This window comes from Diceros bicornis, chromosome 6, assembly GCF_020826845.1.
Source record: "Diceros bicornis minor isolate mBicDic1 chromosome 6, mDicBic1.mat.cur, whole genome shotgun sequence".
Lineage (NCBI taxonomy): Eukaryota > Metazoa > Chordata > Mammalia > Perissodactyla > Rhinocerotidae > Diceros > Diceros bicornis.
This window is the reverse complement of record NC_080745.1, coordinates 68,086,717-68,109,162: the sequence shown is the minus strand read 5'-3', so window position 1 is coordinate 68,109,162 and position 22,446 is coordinate 68,086,717. Positions and strand designations below refer to the sequence as shown.

At 39.8% G+C, this 22,446-nt stretch overlaps 1 protein-coding gene across 5 annotated transcripts in view; it reads left to right on the top strand.

Annotated features, from left to right (window-relative positions):
* Window positions 1–1,403: 1,403 nt before the first annotated feature.
* The window catches only part of NT5C2 (5'-nucleotidase, cytosolic II), a 107,441-nt gene continuing 86,398 nt past the window's right edge, over window positions 1,404–22,446 (top strand). Inside the window, exons 1-2 of one of the 5 annotated variants that reach the window (XM_058543905.1) lie at window positions 1,434–1,466; window positions 8,118–8,171. The gene's annotated coding sequence lies outside the window, so the exon portion shown is untranslated. Of the gene's footprint in view, window positions 1,467–8,117; window positions 8,172–8,945; window positions 9,106–17,905; window positions 18,282–22,446 lie in introns of those variants that run through there. The other 4 variants (XM_058543909.1, XM_058543906.1, XM_058543907.1 and 1 more) reach the window with 4 other exon arrangements.

The window sequence follows — 22,446 nt, the reverse complement described above, 5'->3', positions numbered from 1 at the left end:
AAGTTCACGCACTCCCCTTCAGCAGCCCAGGGTTCGCCGGTTGGGATCCTGGGCGTGGACCTACTCACTGCTCATCAAGCCACGCTGAGATGGCGTCCCACATAAAAGAGCTACAACTCTACAACTATGATATACAACTATGTACTGGGGCATTGAGGAGAAAAAAGGAAAAAAAGAGGAAGATTGGCAACAGATGTTAGCACAGGGCCAATCTTCCTCAAAAAATAAAAGTCTTGGAGGTTTTAGTTGACTGCAAGCTCAATGAATCAATAGTGCCAAGGTGCCAAGAACCTTAGTGCATGAATGCAAGGCAATAAGTCCTATAAGGAGGAAGCTACAGTCCTGCTTTGCTCTGATGGTACCACAAACATTTGGTTCAGTCTTGGGTGACATACTCTAAAGGAGCCACAATCAAACCAACTAGGTACTTGAGGAGAATGAGGACAAAGACCCTCAAAACCAGGGCAAAGGAGGAACAATGGAAGGAATGGGAGATACTGGTCTCAAATAAGAGAAGACCTTAGGCAGAAGTCAAGTATCTGAAAAGTAGAAGTTGGAAGAGACATTAGACCTGGTTGTTCTCTGAGGCTCCAAGGGATAGGACTTGGGCCAGAGAGGGGAAGCTTCAGAAACACTTGCTAACTCGTCAGAAGCTGCTGAGACCAAGGAATGCATTGCTTCGTAAATAGTGGGCTTTCTGTCACTGAGGAGTCTTCTTTTAGACAGGAGTTGGTGGCGGGTGGGTGCCGGGTCCATACAGTAACTAACATTTATTGAGTACTATGTGCCAGGACTGTGCTGAGGACCTTCCCTCTATTTTATTTCATCCTGTCAACACTCTATGGGGTAGGAATTGGGTAGAATGAGGTCAGGTAACCTGCCTAAGGTCACACAATTTGTGAGTGGCAGAACTGGGATTCGAATCCGTTCTGACAAACTCCAAAGCCAGTACTTTCAGTCATCAATGGGATTCATGCGTCGTATGGGGGTCTGGACCAGAAGGGCCTTGAGGTCCGTTCGACTAGAAGATTCTGTGACTCGGAAAAATGATGTCCCCACCCCGCTAAGGGAAAGCGTCGGAGTGTAGGCGGAGAAGCAAGCGCGGTGAGGTAGTAACGGGCCTCGCGGAGGGGCCCGGGCAGGAGGCCAAGGGATGGAGACTTAAAGGACACGGAAGGGTTGTCAACGTGCGTCACCCCACAGCTCGACAACAACCGATGTTCTGTTGTTTGAAGATCCTCGCGCGAGGGACCGAGACGCAGGCCTGTATCGCGGCTCCCTTCTGGTAGCGCAGCCAGGGAGTGTCGCGGCGGCAGGGTTCTGCGGCGGAGCCGGGGGACGGAACGGCGCGCCGATCCCTGGCCGGGCGCGAGCGGGGGGCGGCGCCGGGGTGGCGGGGGCGGGGAAGGCGCGCGCCGGCGGCTGCGGCAGTTGCGCGCTGGGATTGCTGCCGTGCGGCGGGGTCGGTGAGTGCGGCGGGCCCTGCGGGTGGGGTGGAAGGAGCGGGCGAGCGAACGAGGGAGGGAGGGTGCGCGGCCGAGCGCGCGACCTGGGCAGGGGCCGCGGCCTGTCCCCGCTGCGGCCCCACCCGGCTGCTGCGCCCCTCAGGCCCCTCTCCTCCCTCCGGGCGCGTACCTGCGCGCCCGCGGACTCCGCGCCCGCGTCTCTGCACGCCCCGGGTCGCCCCCGCCTCAGAGCAGCCCCTTCCTGCGCGCCGCGGCGACGCCCCCAGCCCCACGTCACGCCCCCGCCATTGTTTCCCGCTGTGGGCTCGCTGGGACCCGCCTCATCCTAGGAACGCGGCCCTTCGCCTCCGCAGAGCCAGCCTCGCCGCGTTCCGCCCATTCCCCCGCCTTTCTCTTACGCTGGGGCAGCCCCCCTCCCGCCTCAGGCGGACACCCCTTTACTGAGGTCTGCGTGTTTTTTTCCGGCCGACTGCGGGCTTCCTGCGCTCCGCACCCGGGGCCCGCCTTTCTGCCCCTCCCATGGGCCTCCCCACCCCCTGCGTGTTCCCGGTACAGCGTGAGGAACTAGCGGGCGGCTGTGGTAGGATGCAACGGTGACAGCGGTTTAGCAGGAGCCACAGGAAATTGCCAACTTGATAGCCCACATGCCAGTTTTGTGTTTTCAGCGCTTTCTGGAAAACTCACGTGGAATTGCAAGCCTCACCCAAAAACCTGCTTGTTATTTCCAAATGGCTCTCGAGCTGACAGGGGTCAGCTGTCTGGTGGCAGTCTATTCCTTCCCTTTCCTTCTCCTGGGGACCCCTGAAGCCGGTGAGAGCCGAGAGTGATGCAGATCTGAGGCCTGAACCATTAGTTGTAAACAGAACGTTTGAGGGGTTTGACTCCGGTAGAGGTCAGCTCGGTGTCAGATTTAGTTTTCCCGTGCGTGTGTTGCGGGATGTAGGTAGAGTACAGCGCTCTGCAATGACTAGTCACCATTCTAGGGTAGTGTGTATGCGCGCGCATATGCGGGTCCGGATGCGGACAGGTTCTTCTGGATTGAACTGTACTTGTTTTATAACGTCTACACACTGTTCATTATGCTTCTTAAAGCAGCGGATGCAAACTCTGCTAACTGTAATGTGAAAGGGAGAATACTGAAACCATGGAAACGTAATGTTATTGAGGTCTTTTTAAATATTTGCCGCGACACTTCAACAATAGTTAGAATTTATCCAGATGAAGACATCCAGGCCTGAAGAGGTTAAGTTTAAGAAGACACAGCTAGTTAGTGGTTAGAACTCCACATGTTGGGTTGATGTTAACACACACAGACTTTATTTCTGAAATGCACTTCCATTGCAGTATAAGCCACTACTTTTCAGCAGTATAGGTTGGCGCATTTACTCTCGGTAATCTAAAATTTAGATTTTTGGAATTTAGTAATCAACTAATCTGTTAAATGAAAGGGCTGAAGGAGATGTTCTGCAACGTTTCATTCAGTTCTAAGATTTGATTCCGTTGTATGAAAATTTGCAATCAGCTACGAGTTTCCAAAAGTTTATAGTTGGAAGATTTATAGATATTTACGTATGGTATCTGCGAGCCGTGGTGGTGACATCAGGTGTATCTTCCTAAAGAAAGCCAAATTACAGTGGAATATTGAGGAGGGATGTCCATTCATCTGTTTCTAGTCTGTTTCTACTCTTTTATGGGGGAAGAAAGGAGCACACAAGACATGGTTTATGAAAAATAACTTCTTTTTATTCCTCAACTCGCTTACCAAAAAGCTTAAGTTAATGAAATTGTAAAAAAAAAAAAAAACAAAAAAAAACCCGACCTAATCATATTGTATTTATGACTGTGCTCTTTTCCAGTTCTTATCTAACCATAATTTTTATGTAGTTATAATTGCTGTTTAAAATTAACAACATATTGTTTTTAGTTTTGCACTTACCCACATTTCTGGAATGTTCATGTATCTAGAGAATTCATCTACTTTTCATTTGTAGAGACTGTGTAACATGCTTTTATGTCCAGTAGTCAACAATGCCTGGCACACAGGTCCTCAGTAAATTTTAGTTGAATGAATGTAGTATTTTGAACTACTTAGACAACATCTACAAACACAAAATGTTAAATATCACAGAGCATATGTTAAGTGACATGTGAGCAGTAAAGGCAGTCAGTCTTTGAGCCAGGAGACAGCATCACATATGTTTAAGGGCCTAGGTTTTGGAGTCTGGGTTTGGTTTGAGACCTGGCTTGCCACTTAACCATCCATGCAACCTTGGAGAACTTAACCGTAACTTAGAGAGTCTCATTCAGTTTCTCTCACCATGAAAAAGGGGAAAATAGAACACATTTCACGAGGTTGTGTGGATTAAATGGGATAATTCCGTTGAAGCACTACTGGCATATCTTAAGTTCTCTATAAATGTTAGCTATTACTGCTTTTGGTTCAGAGTGGAGAGATTACTGTATGTTGTGGGATCAGGGAAAACATAGAGAAGGTGACACTTCAGAGTAGGGAGAAGATGTGAAAGTGCGTATGTTGCGAGTTTAATGAATAGATTGCTCTCACTAAAACAAAGGGTTTGGTAGAGCCAATCGTGTGAGATAAAGCTAGGGAGAGTAATTCTGGTAAACTGTGTACAAGATATGCTACAGATAGAGCAGAATTAATGAAGTAAGATAGCTTTTTGTTTTTGAGTAGTTGGTGTTTGTTTTGTTTGTTTTTTAGGTTCAGACCTGAAAAATTATTGGCTTTAAAGAAGTTGATAGCAAATTGTTATGGAGTGCTAAGGTGTTTGTCATTTGACACAGTAAATCTTATGACTTTTTACCATTTGCAGTTCGATTGTGTTCTATGATTGGTTACCAAAGTTTGCAGTGGCTGTTTCTCCTTTTTTCTTTTCTTTTTATGGAAAACAACTTTAGCAGCAAACGAATAAAAATAGCAAAATTGCCAGCAGAGCAGCAGAACTGCCCTGTTTTTAGGCGGAATACAGAATCAGAAGGATTAAAGTGACTTGGAGAGTGTTGAACTATTTGTTCCTACCCTTTGTGAGTCTTTCTTGGTTGGGAAGCCTCATCAAGAGTGTGAGATGAAAAAGCCTGCTATGTCAGGGTCTGCTTAGAAAGAGAAGACTGAAATCTGGTGCCTGAAGTTTAATGGCTAAAAAAATACATACATATACATATACATATACACGTGTATGTATGTATATGTGTATATATATACATATACATATACACACACACCAGTAAGTTTGCTAGGTATTAGTATGTTTCCGTTTCAAATGTGCAGTGGAATATATGTTCTTAAAAGCTTCTTGGGGCCGGCCCTGTGGCTTAGCGGTTAAGTACACGGGCTCTGCTGCTGGCGGCCTGGGTTTGGATCCCCGGCGCGCACTGACACACCGCTTCTCCCGCCATGCTGAGGCTGCGTCGCACATATAGCAACTAGAAGGAAGCGCAGCTATGACGTACAACTATCTACTGGGGCTTTGGGGACAGGGGGGATGGTGGGAAAGCTTCTTGGTTCAGTTTAATGGGGTTTCTTTAGTGTTTTAATTTAAATTTATTTTAAAAGATGAAATATTTCAAACATACAGAAAATAATGTAATGATCATTTAATCGTAGACCATCATATTTACTTTGGGTTTTTTTTTCCATTTTCTAATTGTCTGCTCTCCCTTTTCAATATATATTTTTCAAAGGGATAAACTTACGGATGTAGTTGAGGCCTGTATGAATCCTTGCTGATCCTGTTCCCCTCTTCTAGAGATAGAGTCATGAATTCAGTAATTATCATTTCCATTATATTTTTATACTTTTAGTAATATATATATCCATAAAAGTACATATACTCTTGTTTAATATACATATGATTCTGCAACTTGGGTTTTTGTTCAACAGTTGTTTTTGATATGTATTCATGTTGATAGATGTATCCTTATTTCATTCATTTTAATTGCTCTATAGTATTGCATTATATGAAGAAACCAGTTTGTTAATGGATATTTAGGTGTTTCTAACTTTTTTGCTGTTATTAACAATACTGTAATAAACATTCTTGGGTGTGTCATCTTGTTTACACGTGTGAGAGAGAATTCTAAGCCTAGGGAATTCTTAGGTCATAGGGTGTGAGGATCTTCAACTTTATTAGATAATGCTAAATTATTTAGCATATCAAAGCATATTATTATTTCCAAAGTACTAAATACCCATCAGCAGGTTGTGAGAGTTTCCATTTTGCCATATCCTTACAAACATTGGTATTATCAGACTTTTAAATTTTAAAATGAAAGTAAATTTCATTTTAATTTGCTCTTCTCTGATTGTGAGGTTGAGCTTCTTTACATCCATTTTTGTAAGTTTTCCTTTTCTGTAAATTGCTATTTATATCTTTAATTCTTTTTTCTGTTGGCTTGTTTGCTTTTCCGTCATTAGTTTGTAGCTCTCTATGTATACTTTATACTAATCTTCCTTCAGTTATGATGTTGCAAATATCTTCTCAGTGTTTGGTTTCTCTTTTTGTTATGCAGAAGTTTTACATTTTTGTTCCAATTTTTTATTTGAAAATTTCAGTTCTACAGAAAAGTGCAATAATAGTTCAGTGAATACACTTACACCTTTCACCTGGATTCACCACTTGTTAACATTTTGCCACATTTACTTTGTCTTTCATTTGTACATTTTTTTTCCTGAACCATTTAAAAGTTAGTTGCAGACATCATGACAGTCCATGCCTCAAAAGATCTACTTGAATATCCTCCTAAGAGCAAGGATGTCCTACAAAATTACAATACAATTATCACATTTAACACTGATGCAACATTATCTAATATCCAATGCATATTAAAAATTTCTCAACTGTCCCAATAATGACCTTTAGAGCTATTCTTCAGCCCCACCCCTGGTCCAGTATCTAGTCAAAGATCATGAATTGCATTTACTTGCCATGTCCCTTTAATTACTTTTAATCCACAACAGGTCCCCAGCTTTTTGTTTGTTTTCGTAATATTGATACATTCAAAGAGTCCAGGTCAGTTGTTTTGTAGAATGTTCCTCAGTTTGGATTTGTCTGATCATTTCCTCGTGTTTAGATTCAGAGTAAATAAGGAATAAGCTTCAAATTTTAACATAGTCAAATTTGTCCATCTTTTCCTTTATGATTTATCTTTTTTTCTAAGAAAGCTTTCCCTAGCTTCATGTCATAAGCCTCTTCATCTCTATTTTCTTCTAAAAGATATATAGTTTTGCTTTTCATATTTATGTTTATAGATGCTGTTAATTTTTTCTGCTTAGTCTACCTTTAATATGGTGTTCAATTTTAGCATTTGTGTTACACATTGTTTTTCTACTATTGTGTTTGTCATGAAATTACTCTCTGTAAATTCCTAAGGACAGGACAGCTTTTGTTATGCTCTAAATTTGGGTGAGGACATTGTGGAAAGTGAAAATTTTGAGTTATCCATTATAGTCTAAATGTTTTACACTAAAGATTTCCATTACTCTACAGTATTTTGTCTGAAGTAATTTGCCTGTAAAGTGTATTGCATGTATTTGACTAGTTATCCTTGAAAAGCATTTTGCGAACTTTTTAAAAAACTAGTTATATTAGAATCTAGTTACGCATTTGTGTATTTCTAGGTTAAGTTTTAGAGCTGCTGAGTAAACAAGCTAAAAGTATATAGGTTAAAATAGCTCAAATATTCTGTATCAGAATTGTAAGAATTTTAAGATATATCTATAAGAATTTAACTGGTGCCATGACATAAATAAGACCAAGATATAACTTGGAAACTTTGGAATCTTTCACATATCTGAAGTCAGAAATGTGGTATTTCCAGCCTGAATTATTTACTTTTGCAGTGGGTTTGATGAGATAATTCTATGGGGAACTAAGAGCTTTCAGGAAAAAAGAAACAAACCTGTAGATAGTAATTAGATTTAGGATACTTAGATTGACATAAAAAAATCTGTGAAATTGTATAGCCTTTGGCACATAATGGGCACTCTGAAGTTTTGACTCTGGAATTAGAAACCTATTATAATGTTCCTCCAAACGTAAAGTACTACATTGTGTAGAGGCTGCAAGTATTAAATGTTATGGGCTCTAGCGTTATAAATAATTTATTAAGCACTATGTGTCAGTCACTGTTCTTAGCACCTAGCACTTATTAATGCGTTGAATCCTTGTTCCAACTCTGACCATTTGGAATGGAAGAAACTGAAGTTATTGTATAATTTGCTGTCCTAGAGCTAGTTGTTGTTGGAGCCAGGTTTTGAACTCATTGTGGCTCCAAAATCTGCACTCTTCACCACAAGTATAATTCTGTGACCTTGATCAAATTATTTAACTTCTCTATGCAGTTTTCTTTGTATAATGAAGATAATGGTATCTAACTCATATGGTTGCTGTGAGAAGTCAATTAGAAAAAGTATGTATAGTGCTTAGAAAAATACATGGAAAAAAAGTGAGCACTCAATAAATGTTAGCTATTACTATGTTAGCATTATTAAGGCATTGAACTTATGCATATCTCTGAATTTTTACCAAATAAATGGACTAAGCCATAAATGTGAATTTATATACGGAAAGGTAGAAATAACTGTGGTGATTATTTGTGTTTCTGATTTTTATTTCTTTATTATTTTGTAAGAGCAAAGATGGCTGCTAAAACAAAGTTGGATGGTGAGCCAGAAGGAGCTCATTGGTAAGAGAATGAGTTCTTTTTGAAATAAATCAGAATTTTTAACCTGCTTTTTAAAGAATATTCAAGAATCATTCCTAAAGGTGCAAAGTATTATGTATTGACTGAATGTAAAAACTGTTCAGCTTTGTTACTTTATGCTTTTGAAAGACCTTGGTTAATTATAGCAATGTTTTGAAGAAATAAATGGCATACTACGTATCCTCAAGTTCAACCGTTAAAAATTTTTTTTTTTGCATGCTTTCTTGTTTGTGTCAATAACCATGTTGTTGTTGAAGGTCTGGTATTACTCAAAACATTCAGTTAGAAGCACCCTTTATATGCTGATGTAGAACAAATATGTAGCATTCTGTGTGATATGGCAGAGGTAATGGAATTCTAGGAGTAGCAGGAGTATAATGTTCAGGAGAACATAACAAAATTCAGGTCTTTTTTGTATGTTTTTGAAACATTAGGAGCATATGAAATAAATTTATATTTTCCAGTTAGAGTTTCAGACTAGAGATTGGAGCATGTTGTTGCTTGAAGAAGAAAATCATATTGTCAAGGCAACAGGTACTGCATTTCTCACTTCACAAGATCTCTTAGTTTTGTTATTTCCCATCAGAGAACAAGGAACCTTTTGTTCCAAGACCTGATGTCAGAATGTTAGCAAAATAGTACATTAATCAAACCAAGAATCTTAAACGTTTCTGAACCAAGAGTAAGATTTCACAAAGATTCATTTAGAGTGTTAAAAGGAACTTGTGAAATATTCTTGCATTTTCAGGTTTATGCAAGAATTAGCTTCTGAAAAGTATAGAAGTGCAGAGGTTTAGGCATTCATCTATTTCTGCCTGTATGTATCAAGTCTACTGCTTAAGGAACTGGGAATACAGCAGCAAACAAAACAAGTTTCATCCTCATGGAGCTTACATTTTAGAGAAAGGAACTGACAGTACGCAAACTGTCAAATATGTTATGTCTGGGAGTGTTAATGTGCAAAAAAGAAAAGTAAAGCAGGGTAACAGCATAGCAAGTGATACGTGTGGGTAGGTAAGTGCGATTTTATTAGTTGGAGTTTGTTAGTCATCTACAAACTATGAATGTGTGCCTTTTACGGGAATGTATAGTACAGCTTGGGGCAAATGATATAAAGAACTCTGAATGAAAATAATGAAATGAAAAATGAACAAAAAACTGTTTGTCATGAACTCGTTAAAAGAGAAGAGGTAATGAAACATTTAGCACAGTTTACACACAACATAGTTTTAAGAAGTCTTCCTTTTTGGGAAAAATTGACATTCCTTCATCTTAAAATATTTTATGTGATTATGTCCTTCCATGTATTACTTTTATAATTAGAAGGAGCAAAATTTACAAAAATACTTTCAAAGCTGTAGTTTATTTCAGAATGCTGTGGTTTTTTGAGTTAGAGGTGACCCTGTTAACTACAGATATTGTGATTTAGATTTTCAGCAGTATTGTTAGAGGAATTAATCTAAACTTGGATCTGACTTCCCTTGTTTTCCAGGGAATGTAATTTGTAAGTAAGTTGGTTTGTGGTCGTATTACAGAGGGGACTCTTGACCGCAACATAATGATAAAACCAACCGACTTACCATGTACTTCACTGGTTTTACTTTGCTCATTTGCCAAGGATTAGGGTTATCAAGGGCTGTGTGTAAAATGTGCCTGCTTTGTATGATACCAGGCATACAGAGAGAGGATATAGCTTTAACTTTTCTTTTTCCATAAAGTACACTAGTTTAATATGTGTAATATGCAATTAAAGTTGTATTTATGAAGATTAAAATAAATTTCAGTCAGGTGAGAAAATCTGAAGAAACTGTTCAAAATTATCCTTTCCATTCACGTTTCAGGGCAGTGTTCAGTGTTCTTAGAATGAGAATGGTTGATTATAAAACTTAAAATTCCAACTTTTGTATTTCGAACACAGATTGCAATGAATTTTAGTAAAACACTGAATGTACATATTTACTTACTGTTATCATTGCCCTATTATCTATATTGACACACTTATTTCATTGAAAAATGAATATTTGATTAAAACTGCCGTGTATATTAAACTCTTTGCCTGATAGACCTGTGCCATTGTGTTTAAGTGCCACTCATGTTTTTCCAAGTGAATTACTGACATGACCTGAAACAGACACGTAAAATGATTTTGCTAACTGGGCTACAGATTGCTAACCAGGCTTCTCCTACAGTTTCAGTTACTCTTTGCTTCCTGTTTTTAGCAGTTGCCTAGAGCTGTTGGGGCAGCTGGTTTCCCTTTCTTTGGGGGAGGGTGATGTTAGTGGTGAAGGGAATTGCGTACATTTTGCCTATGAAATATTTTTAAAGTGTGAAACTACAGTATTTTAAGTGCTTGAGAGTTCATTTCAGTTGTAACTCTTCAGGTACAGCTACTTTGCAGGCTGGATATTTTATATTGAAGCAGAATTATCTAATTGTACCACTATTGTTTGAAGAGAATTAAAATTTGAGCTTTTTATTCAGTATTAGTCACTGTGTTACCACACAGAATTGGGGTTCTCTGCCCAATGTGCATAAAGAAGCCAGTTAATCATGGCATCAGCCTTTGGGAAAAGAGATCAGCTTTATTCTGCGAGATCAATCTGCAGGGAGCACAGGGGGCATGTGCCCTCAGATCTCTCTCCCCGATTCAGGATTTAGGGCAAAATTTAAGAGGTTAAGGAGAACAGGCTGGCACACAGAAACACTGGCGGGACAGGTTTTGACTGATGGGCTTCAAGCATTTATGGTAAGGTTTTAAACATTTATGACAGGGTTCTAAACATTTTTGGTGAGATGGGGAAGGAATTTTAACACTGGATCTTCCTGAATGAGGGACTCCTTGTTTCTGATAAGAGTCCGACTTGCAAGTTCCGGTCCTGTCCCCATCCTTGGGTTCCATGGGAAGGAGGATCTTTGGTTCCGCGGTTGTTTCAGGTCATGATTTCTTCTTCTGTGCATTCCCTGGTTACGTGACTTTGCAGATTTTCTGAAAGGCAATTCTTAATCACTCTGTTGGTAAGAGATGAGGTCAGTTGAACTGGTCCTGGAGGGCCCATGGTTACAAATCCCCCCTTTTTGTTGTTCGTACCTCAGTCTTGAGGTAGGGCGACCACTGCTGTAGGTTCTTCCTGCTGATAAGGGGTGTAGGTTATTCCATCTCATTAAACCAGTCTCTTAGTAAGATGGTGATGCAGGTGGGCTCCCAAAGTTAGGCATATGTTATATAAGTAAGTAACTAGATATTTAATAAGAAGTATTTCTAGAGAAACAAAAAGAAAAACAAGATTAATGGTTGGAGCAAATTATAAACCAGTTTTTGAGCCCAGGGACCAGCCAGTCAAAGGATTTCTAGAGTCAGAGTCGAAGGGTCTTTTGCAGTTTGAAATGTCTCTGATGATGTCACGGAGTGTTTAGGTATTTTTCTCAGTGGCTTGCATAGCAACAGACGTGAATCTCTCTTAAGTTTATATCAAGTTGTCCAGCTTCAGTTTGCAGGGCTTCAGGAAAAAGGGCAGGTTCAGTGCTCAGTGATTCCAAATGAAAATGATGGAAAAAAGTGGGAGGGAGAAAAAAAGATAAATGGGTCAATTCTGCTTGCAAAGATATAATTTACCAAGTTGCTGTAAGTCATAGTTAGCTAAGGAAAAAAAGATTTCCTTAAATCTGCAAAAAACAAAATGTTAAAAAAATCAGCAGTATCTCAAACGAAAAGTCATAAAAATTATAATTATCCTCAAAGTTCATTCAGTCCTGTGTAATTGATTCTTTATCGTAATCTTCTGTTAGCAGTTTCGTGAAGTCATCAGTTTCTCCGTTAGAGTTCTGTAATTTCTTACTCACTTCAGTTTTATGACCTGAAAGTTTATCATAAACCTGATTTCTAGAGTAAGTGTCAGAGTCTTTTCCATGAATCTCTCTGAAGATAAAACATATTTGCAAAAACATCAGAGTGAAACAACTGCAAATAACAAAACACTCAAAAATGGCAATTGACAAAGACACTTGGCTATTTCTGTGACATACAACACTTCAAGATAATAACTAGAATTATGGCTGACAAGCAGGACAGATCAGAATTTTAGGAATATTATATAATTTTTAAAACACTTAAATCAATAACATTTACCCACATAATATCATAGGTCCCTATGAAACAAAGTTTAGTTATCCATTTAACCATGGTGACAAAGATTTTCGGGCCAATGCAGAAAATTAAATAGCTATAAGAAAAACCTTAGCACCTATGATTACAGACCTGATAAAAACAATACAGGAGGGCCGGCCCCGTGGCTTAGCGGTTAAGTGTGCGTGCTCCGCTGCTGGCGGCCTGGGTTCGGATCCCGGGTGCGCACTGATGCACTGCTTCTCTGGCCATGCTGAGGCCGCGTCCCACATACAGCAACTAGAAGGATGGGCAGCTATGACATACAACTATCTACTGGGGCTTTGGGGGAAAATAAATAAATAAATAAAATTATTAAAAAAAAAATACAGGAAATTTATTTTGATAAAACAAAATCCCAACCCTTCTGGTAGGCTACTCAAAGAAAAACCCTGTCATAATCTCTTTATCAAGAGTAGACTCAAAGTTGAAGAAAATTATCCTTTTAAGAGAGAGAAAACCAAATTCTAATTTTGTACCAGCTTTTGACGTTGAAACTCATTTACTTAATTAGATTTACTTCAATCTTAGCCAACTTGATCATGCATAAAACTGTTTTTAAGGGTTCCTCTTCCACAAACCTTCTGTAACTTTTTTTTTACATTCAGAATTTGTCCCATGCCTTCTTTCTTTTCCCTCCTAGTACTTTAACAAATTTATCTTTCTTAACAAACAAAAATATTTCCATTCTTTACCTTCTTTACTGAAAACATACATCTTTCCTTGAATACAAAGATGTTTTCATTATTAATTTTTTAGTAGCTTTAATTACTTATATTATTTAGATTTTTTTTTTTGGTGAGAAAGATTAGCCCTGAGCTAACATCTGTTGCCAATCTTCCTCTCTTTGCTCTGGAAGATTAGCCCTGGGCTAACATCCGTGCCCATCTTCCTCTACTTTATATGTGGTATGCCTGCCATAGCATGGCTTGTTAGGTGGTGTGTAGGTCTGTGCCTGGGATCCAAACCTGTGAACCCTGGGCTGCCAAAGCAGAGCACGTGAACTTAACCACTACACCACTGGGTCGGCCTGTTTTTTGTTTTTTGTTTTTTTTGAGGAAGATTAGCCCTGGGCTAACATCTGATACCAATCCTTCTCTTCTTGCTGAGGAAGACTGGCCCTGGGCTATCATCCGTGCCCATCTTCCTCCACGTTATATGGGATGCTACCACAGCATGGCTTGACAAGCAGTGCATCGGTGCGCACCCGGGATCTGAACCCCTGGCCGCTGCAGCAGAACGCATGCATTTAACTGCTATGCCACCAGGCTGGCCCATTTTAATTAGAATTTTTAACTCTTATAGGCCTTACTTTTTAGTGAAAAGTAAGCAATTACGAACTGTCTTTTACATTCACGTTCTATGGTTTGGCAAGTTTATAAACACATGCTACTTCATAGTACAATTTCCAATAAAATACAAGACATATTTACTAATAGACTGAAACATCTTTTAGTTTCTTTGTAATAAGAAGCCAAAAGTAGATAAACTTAGACATGTTTAGTGATAATGTTTCAGTATATTACCTTATTTGAAAATGACCTAGATGCTCAATGAGTTTTTTTATTTATCATTTAATTTCACCTAGCAAAACATCAAAGTTTCAAGCTACTGGAGAGATTTTGGAAGTTATTTTAAATATACATGCCATAACACATAATTATTGTTAAAAAGTTCACCCAACACTTTTATCTTTTTTCACATCTATTTAGTTTACTCATTCCCAATAATTATTTAGATTGCTTATAAAACTTCATGAGACATTAGACAAAATTGACTATCATTTTAAGTGATTATTTTTGCTAACCAGTTTTGTAATAAAGATAACATCAGCTTATTTGACCAATAAATGTAGAATGAAGGCTGCATGTCTGCATCATATCCAGTGCTAGCAGCTTTGAGGACATGTCCATTTTAATCAAACCAACAATCTTAAGTAAGCTTTCATTTACCAAAGATTAATTTATATCGTGTTAACTTGAAAAACGTTTGGGTTAGTTGCTATTACATTTAGAAATAATCTGTATAAGTGCTTACTTTAAGCCAATTGAATAGAACTCTTTAGAAATTATACTATCTGGAGGTAAGATATCTCACACACACGCAACACACACACACACACACACACACACAGAGATACCACAGCTATTGTTTTAAAATTACTTCCATGAATCAAGTACAGTAATACAAGGCTCCCTAGTTATTAATCCAAATTTTGTTTTAAGCCTTTTTACTAATATTTGTGGAGAAGACACTCAAGATGCTAGATTTTGGGCGAGGGTGCTCTTATGGCCATTTTTATTTTCTTTTTCTTCAGTCCTAGGAATTAGTGATGGGCTAGGTAGTCCCTGGAGGGTTTGCAAGCTCTTTGAGATGAGGGAAATGGGTGGAATCTCAACTGCCTCTGGAGCTGCACTTCCAGTCTTGCAAGGATAAAAGAGATTGACCCACACTTTCAGCTACATTTTTTCAGTTTAGAAGTTTTTCCAGTTTAAAGATCCATCCTCTAACCATTGGCGAGTAGGATCTTAATAGTGACTCAAACCAATAAGCGTTTATGGCTTAACTTTGGACGCAAGAGGTGTTCCTAAAAGAGAGTGCAAAAGAAGCAGCCCTCACAAGATACAGAAAGTTGACTCCCAAAAATAGTCCAAGAAAGCAAAGATTTCTGCTGCACAGGTTTCTAGTGCACTAACAAGCAACAAAGGTTGAGATGACAAAAGGGCCCCGATGGACTGAGACCCCTCATGACAAACCCCCCGAGAGCTGATACAGCCAGACAAAGAGAATGCATCTCGGAACCCCAGTCTACTCCACTAGCTGCCGAGATGCTTGCTGATATGTGCATCCTCCGGATGGTGGAGACCAAAGAGATCACAAAGCCAAGCTCTCAAGACATAGAATAAGACAAAAGAAAAAAAAACCCTCATCTTATATGCACATTAATAGCTTATCTATGCTTTGGGTCTCTCAGAGACAAGTTAATACCTAGGAGGGAGGCACTGTGGGTTTGGGGATTGTGTATGCTTTACACAGTATCTCATTGCACGGATATTTATTTGAGGTTGATGGGGAACCTGTCGTCATCTATCCCGTTCTATGACCAACTTATCCTATCACAGGAGTCTTCTTGAAGTGGCAAGTGCCCTAATGGCTCTTAGCTGCTTGACCTATACCCACCAATTTTGCAGCCTTTTTTGGCTTCCAAGGTGTCCCTTAGCAACAGCTTCCACCTTATGTGTATGTCCATAGGTGGGCCCTACAGTAAAGTTTACTGTGGCGCGCCTGGACAACAGGCTTGTGGAGATGCCTGCGTCTTGCCCTGTGGTTTTTTCGTTTTGTGATAAATGACACAAAAAAACAGACAAGGAAAAATAGTGACTATCTCTGGGAGGAGAAGATCAATAAACCAATGAATACTCAGTAGCTCGTCCTACGTACTCATAGCTAAAAGTCGCCCAATTTGGGAAAATGCAGCCTAAGGGGCTCCAGGTGGGGATTGAATTTGCGTTTCCTATTGTTTCAGAATTTAGACATGGCTGGTCAAGAGTATATGCTGCAGCTAGAACTGGATCATGAAAATTTTGAGCGTCCTCGAAATCAAAACCCTCACAATGAAGGCCAAGCCAAGCCTTCCTTCTGATGGCCCATGTAATTTCCCTCAGGCTGACAGCAGTTTGGTAGGACCCTTAGCCACAAACAGGAGTGCAGTCTGCATTTCTGTTTGACCATCTCTGACTGCAGAATGGAGTGCAACTGTGTTTTTGTCCCACCATAGTTTTGGGACCCCCCCCACCCCCACAACCTGACGATTATCAAGCTAAGCCCTCAGGACACAAGGGCTTGGTGAGATTCTGCAGTTCTTTGTAAACATTTACAGTTGCTGAAAGCTTTAGGTTGAAAGGTGGAGCCCTTGACTCTTTAAATTTTTTTTTATTTTTTAATTTTTTTCCCCCAAAGCCCCAGTAGATAGTTGCACATCCTTCTAGTTGCTGTATATGGGACGCGGCCTCATCGTGGCCGGAGAAGCGGTGCATCGGTGTGCGCCCGGGATCCGAACGCGGGCCGCCAGCAGCGGAGCGCGTGCACTTAACCGCTAAGCCACGGGGCCGGCCCCCTTGACTCTTTAAATATTTCTTTGTTTCTTGGTTCGAAAGCTCAGAAGGAGCCCAGAGTGGCAACTGTAATTTTAAATTGTCCTGGGTTATCTTGCCAGCTGTTTACATTTATCCCCATTTCAGGGGGCTTTTCCTAAAGTGGCTACAGCAAACAAGGTAATTTCTTTTTGCTTTTTCTTTTGGTGAGGAAGATTGGCCCTGAGCTAACATCTGTTGCCAGTCTTCCTCTTTTTGCTTGAGGAAGATTGTCCCTGGGCTAACATCTGTGCCTATCTTCCTCTATTTTCTGTATGTAGGATGCCACCACAGTATGGCGTTATGAGTGGTGTGTAGGTCCACACCCAGGAGCTTGAACCTGCAAACCCTGGGCTGCTGAAGTGGAGCATGTGAACTTAACCACTACACCACTGGGCCACCGCCACAAACAAGATAACTTTTTTTTTTTTTTTAATTGATATTTTAATGGTTTCTAACATTGTGAAATTTTGGGTTGTACATTTTCGTTTGTCCATCACCCCATATATGACTCCCTTCACCCCTTGTGCCCACCCCCCACCCCCACTTCCCGGGTAACCACAGTCCAGTTTTCTCTGTCCATGTGTTGGTTTATATTCCACATATGAGTGAGATCATACAGTGTTTGTCTTTCTCTTTCTGGCTTATTTCACTTAACATAATACGCTCCAGGCCCATCCATGTTGTTGCAAATGGGACGATTTTGTCTTTTTTTATGGCTGAGTAGTATTCCATTGTATATATATACCACATTTTCTTAATCCAGTCGTCAGTCGAGGGACACTTAGGTTGCTTCCACTTCTTGGCTATGGTGAATAATGCTGCAATGAACATAGGGGTGCATAAGCCTCTTTGGATTGTTGATTTCAGGTGCGTTGGATAGATTCCCAGTAGTGGGATGGCTGGATCATAGGGCATCTCTATTTTTAATTCTTTGAGGAATCTCCATACTGTTTTCCATAGAGGCTGCACCAATTTGCATTCCCACCAGCTGTGTATGAGGGTTCCTGTTTCTCCACATCCTCTCCAACATTTGTTGTTTTTTGTCTTGGTGATTATAGCCATTCTAACGGGCGTGAGGTGGTATCTTAGTGTTGTTTTGATTTGCATTTCCCTGATGATTAGTGATGTTGAGCATCTTTTCATGTGCCTATTGGCCATCTGTATATCTTCCTTGGAGAAGTGTCTGTTCATTTCCTCTGCCCATTTTTTGATCGGGTTGTTTGTTTTTTTGTTGTTCAATTGTGTGAGTTCTTTATATATTATGAAGATCAACCCCTTGTCAGATGTATGTTTTGCAAATATTCTCTCCCAGCTGGTTGGTTGTTTGTTCATCTTGATTCTGGTTTCATTTGTCTTATAAAAGCTCTTTAGTCTGATAAAGTCCCACTTGACAAACAAGATAACTTTTAAAGAGAGTTTGTTATAACTACCAAGGAACTCAGTCCCCAAAACAGCCAATTTTAACAAATAAAAAATCAGACGTAGACAAATACAAACAGACACCGAAATCCAGTACCCTGGGACTCTAACCCAGGGTACTCTGAGACCCTACTCCAGAGCTCGGGACTCTAACCCCATCCTTTTTAGTGTCCCTCTGGCTGTAACCCTTTTACGTTGTTTCCTTTAAACCCAGAATCCCAGCCTAGGGACTTTACCCCAGCAAAAAATCTCACCAGTGGGGCCTCTAACCCACAATCCTGAGGAGATATTAGACAATGTTAGGTACAGCTGTGTTTTAACGAGGTCACTCACCCAAAAGACATCTGATCCTGCAGCAGTTTTCTTCTCTCAAAGGTAAAAAAAAAAAAAAAACAACACCTTGAGGCCTGAAGCGCTGCGGCAGGGAGATGGGAATCCAGTCAGTTGAACCTCTAGATGAAATGGTCTAGGTGGCTGCTTAGAGTCGATGAAGAGACTCCACCCCTCACCGGGGATTCCAGAGCCTCGGGCAGGCGATCACAGGACCTTGTCCCTTCATAGTCGCCCGGTGTTACCACACAAAATTGGGGTTCTCTGCCTGATGCACATAAACAAGCCAATTAATCATGGCATCAGCCTTTGGGAAAAGAGATCAGCTTTATTCTGTGAGATCAATCTGCAAGGAGACGGGGTGGGGGGGGCATGTGCCCTCAGATCTGTCTCCCTGAATCAGGATTTGGGGCAAAATTTAAGAAGTTAGGGAGAACAGGCTGGCACACAGAAACACTGGCAGGACAGGTTTTGACTGGTGGGCTTCAAGCATTTATGGTAAGGTTTTAAACATTTATGACAGGGTTCTAAACATTTGTGATGGGGTTCTAAACATTTGTGATGAGATGGGTTAAGGAATTTTAACACTGGATCTTCCTGAATGAGGGACCCCTCACTTCTCATAGGAGTCCGACTTTGAAGTTCCGGTCATGTCCCTGTCCCTGGGTTCTGTGGGAAGGAGGCTCTTTGGTTCCACGGTTGTTTCAGGTCACAGTTTCTTCTTCTGTGCATTCCCTGGCTACATGTCTTTGCAGATTTTCTGAAAGGCAATTTTTAATCACTCTGTTGATAAGAGATAGGGTCAGTTGAACTGGTCCTGGAGAGCCCACTGTTACAACTGCTGTACGTTACTGGAAAAAAACTACTCTTAAGCTTGACACTGGAAACAGGTGACAAATGAAATGTTTACCTACTTATTGGAACTCTCTTTTTTTTGACAGATGATAAAGAATCATCATCTTTAATTTTATTGTCACGTGAAATATAGTTAAGCGTTAGATAGACTGACTCTGGGTAGAGTTCAAAAGTCTGTCATGGGGCCAGCTTGGTGGCGTGGTGGTTGAGTTGGTGTGCTCTGCTTCAGCAGGCTGGGGTTGGTGGGTTTGGATCATGGGCGCGGACCTACACACCGCTCATCAAGCCGTGCTGTGGAGGTATCCCAAATACAAAGTAGAGGAAGATTGGCGCAGAGATTAGCTCAGGGAGCATCTTCCTCAAGCAGAAAGAGGAAGATTGGCAACAGGTGTTAGCTAATGGTCAGTCTTCCTCACCAAAAAAAAAAAAAAGTCTGTCATAGTAATGCTGTGTTAGATAAAATCATAGGAAAACTGTCATATGAAGAGTTGTTTGTAGATGATGATATGAAAATCTCACCCCTTTACCTTCACATAACTGTATAGACTTCGTGGCAGATTCTATCCCATATTAGTGATAATATGGTTATTTAATAATTTATGTTTACATTTTTTAAAAATTTTTATTTATTTATTTTTTTCCCCCAAAGCCCCAGTAGATAGTTGTAGGTCATAGCTGCACATCCTTCTAGTTGCTGTATGTGGGACACGGCCTCAGCATGGCCGGAGAAGCGATGTGTCAGTGCGCACCCGGGATCCGAACCCGGGATCCGAACCCGGGCCGCCAGCAGCGGAGCACACGCATTTAACCGCTAAGCCACGGGGCCGGCCCATATGTTTACATTTTTAGTTGAATAAAGTTTTGTGTGACCTTTTCTGAAACTCTATGACTTGAATTTTTAAAATAAAATATATTTTGTTTAGTCCGTGAGTGAACCAAGAAAGTGCTTTGAATTTTTCCCACAAATAATTTGAAGAAGGTAATAAAAAAATAAAAATATATGGGATAATTACTACCTCTAAATTGTAAGGAAAGAGAAAAAGAAGTCTGACTTTATGAAAACAGTTTTATTGAGGTATAAATACGTACAATAAATTGTACATGTTTAAGCAGTTACCATAAACAAGGTAATGAAGATATTGCCTCCAAAAGTTTCCTTGGATCTCTCCCTGCCTCACCCCTCCACTGCAGGCAATCACTGATTTGCTTTCTGTCACTGTAGATGGGTTTGCATTTTTGAGAATTTTATATAAATGGAATCACATAGTATATATTCATTTTTTTGTCTGCTTTCACTCAGCATAATTTTGAAATTGATTCATGTTCTGTATCAAGGTTCATTCCTTTTATTGCATAGCAGAATTCCATTGCATGGATGTACCACAATTTGTCCATTCATCTGTGCATAGACATTTCGGTTGTTTTCAGTTTCTAGCTATAACAAACAAAGCTGCTGTGAATATTCATGTACAAATCTTTAGTATATGAATATATGCTTTCATTTCTCTTGGATAATTACTTAGGAGTAGAAAGCTTGGAACATAGAGTAGACATATGTTTAACTTGTAAAGAAATGGCAGAATTTTCCAGAGTGCTTGTACCATTTTTATATTCTTACCAGCAGTGTGTTAAGAGTTCTAGTTGCTGTATATCCTCACCAAATTTGGCATGGCCAGTCTTTTTAGTTTTAAACGTTCTGATAGTCATGTAGTGGAATCTCATTGTAGTTGTAATTTGCATTTCCCTGATGGTAAATGATGTTGAGCATCATTTCATGTGCTTATTTGCCATCTATATATCTTTTTTGATGAAGCATCTGTTCAGATCTTTTATCTCTGTTTTAATAATGGGATTATTTGTTTTATTGCATTTTGAGAGCTCTTTATATATTTTGGATACAAGTTCCTTTATCAGATGTGTGATTTGCAAATATTTTCCCCCAGACTGTAGCTTATCTCCCCCTTCTCCCACACAGGAGAAGAGAAAACATTTTAATGGAAACAGTGTGAAAATAGTTTTGTTTTGTTTCGCTTTTAGACCTCTGTTAGCGTGAAAAGGGACCTATAACAAGTTCAGTATACAAACAAGATTGCAGACATAATATTTAATTTCCTAAGGGAATAAAATATTTTAAATATTTTGCATCACTCAGATACATATAAATCATAATGTGCAAAACAGATTAACATGGCTTGTAATGCCAACCTTGTGGTAAATTGATTTGTTTGTTTTATTTTATGTATCAACCCCTCACTTGACTGAGGTGTCTGAACAAATATTACCTCCTCGTAGAGGCCTTCCAAGGTTTTCTTACCTACAATATGACTGTTGTCATCCTTTATTTCTTCACTTTATTTATTTGACTTACACCATGTAGCACATTTCACTGCCTGACACAGTATTATATTTTTGGTTACTCTCTGACTCCTCCACTAAAATATAAGTTCCATGAGGCCAGGAATTTGTCTCTTTTGTTGGTAGCTTGTCTTTTCCTTCTAACGGTGTCTTTTGAAGAACAGAAATTTTAAATTTTGATAGAATCTAATTTATCAACTTTTTTTCTTTTATCGATTGTGCTTTAGGTGTTGGAACTAGGACATTTTTTTTCTTTGCTGAGGACGGTTCACCCTGAGCCAACATGTGCTGCTGGTCTTCGTCTTTTTTGCTTGAGGAAGATTTGCCCTGAGCTAATATCTGTACCAGTCTTCCTCTATTTTGTATGTGGGTTGCTGCCACAACATGGCTGCCAATGAGGGGCTTAGTTCGTGCGTGGGAACTGAACCCCGGGCTGCCGAAGCAGAGCACGCTGAACCCAACTGCTAGGCCACGGGGCCGGCCCCAGAACTAGGAAGTTTTCATTAACCCAAAGCTCACAAAGCCTTTCTCCTATGTTTTCTTTTAGAAGTTTTATAATTTTAGATTTTACATTCTGGTCTATAGTCCATTTTGAATTAATTTTTCTATGTACTGAGAGATGCCTGATTGTACTGGCTAGAACAGAACCATCAGTACAGTGTTGAGTAGAAGTGGTGAGAGTGTACATATTTTTTTCCTAATCTTAGGGAGAAAACATTCAGTCTTTCACCTTTAGTATGATGTTAGCTGTAGGTTTTTGGTAGATGTGTTTTATCATACTAGGGAAGTTCCCTTTTATTCCAGTTTGCTGAGAGTTTTTATCAGGAAAGCATATTGGATTTTGTCTTAAACTTTTTCTGTATCTATTGAGATGATCGTATAGTTTTTCTTTTTTAGATTGCTGATATGGTGAATCACATTGACTGATTTTATTTTATTTATTTATTTATTTATTTTTTTTGTGAGGGGATCAGCCCTGTGCTAACATTCGCCAATCCTC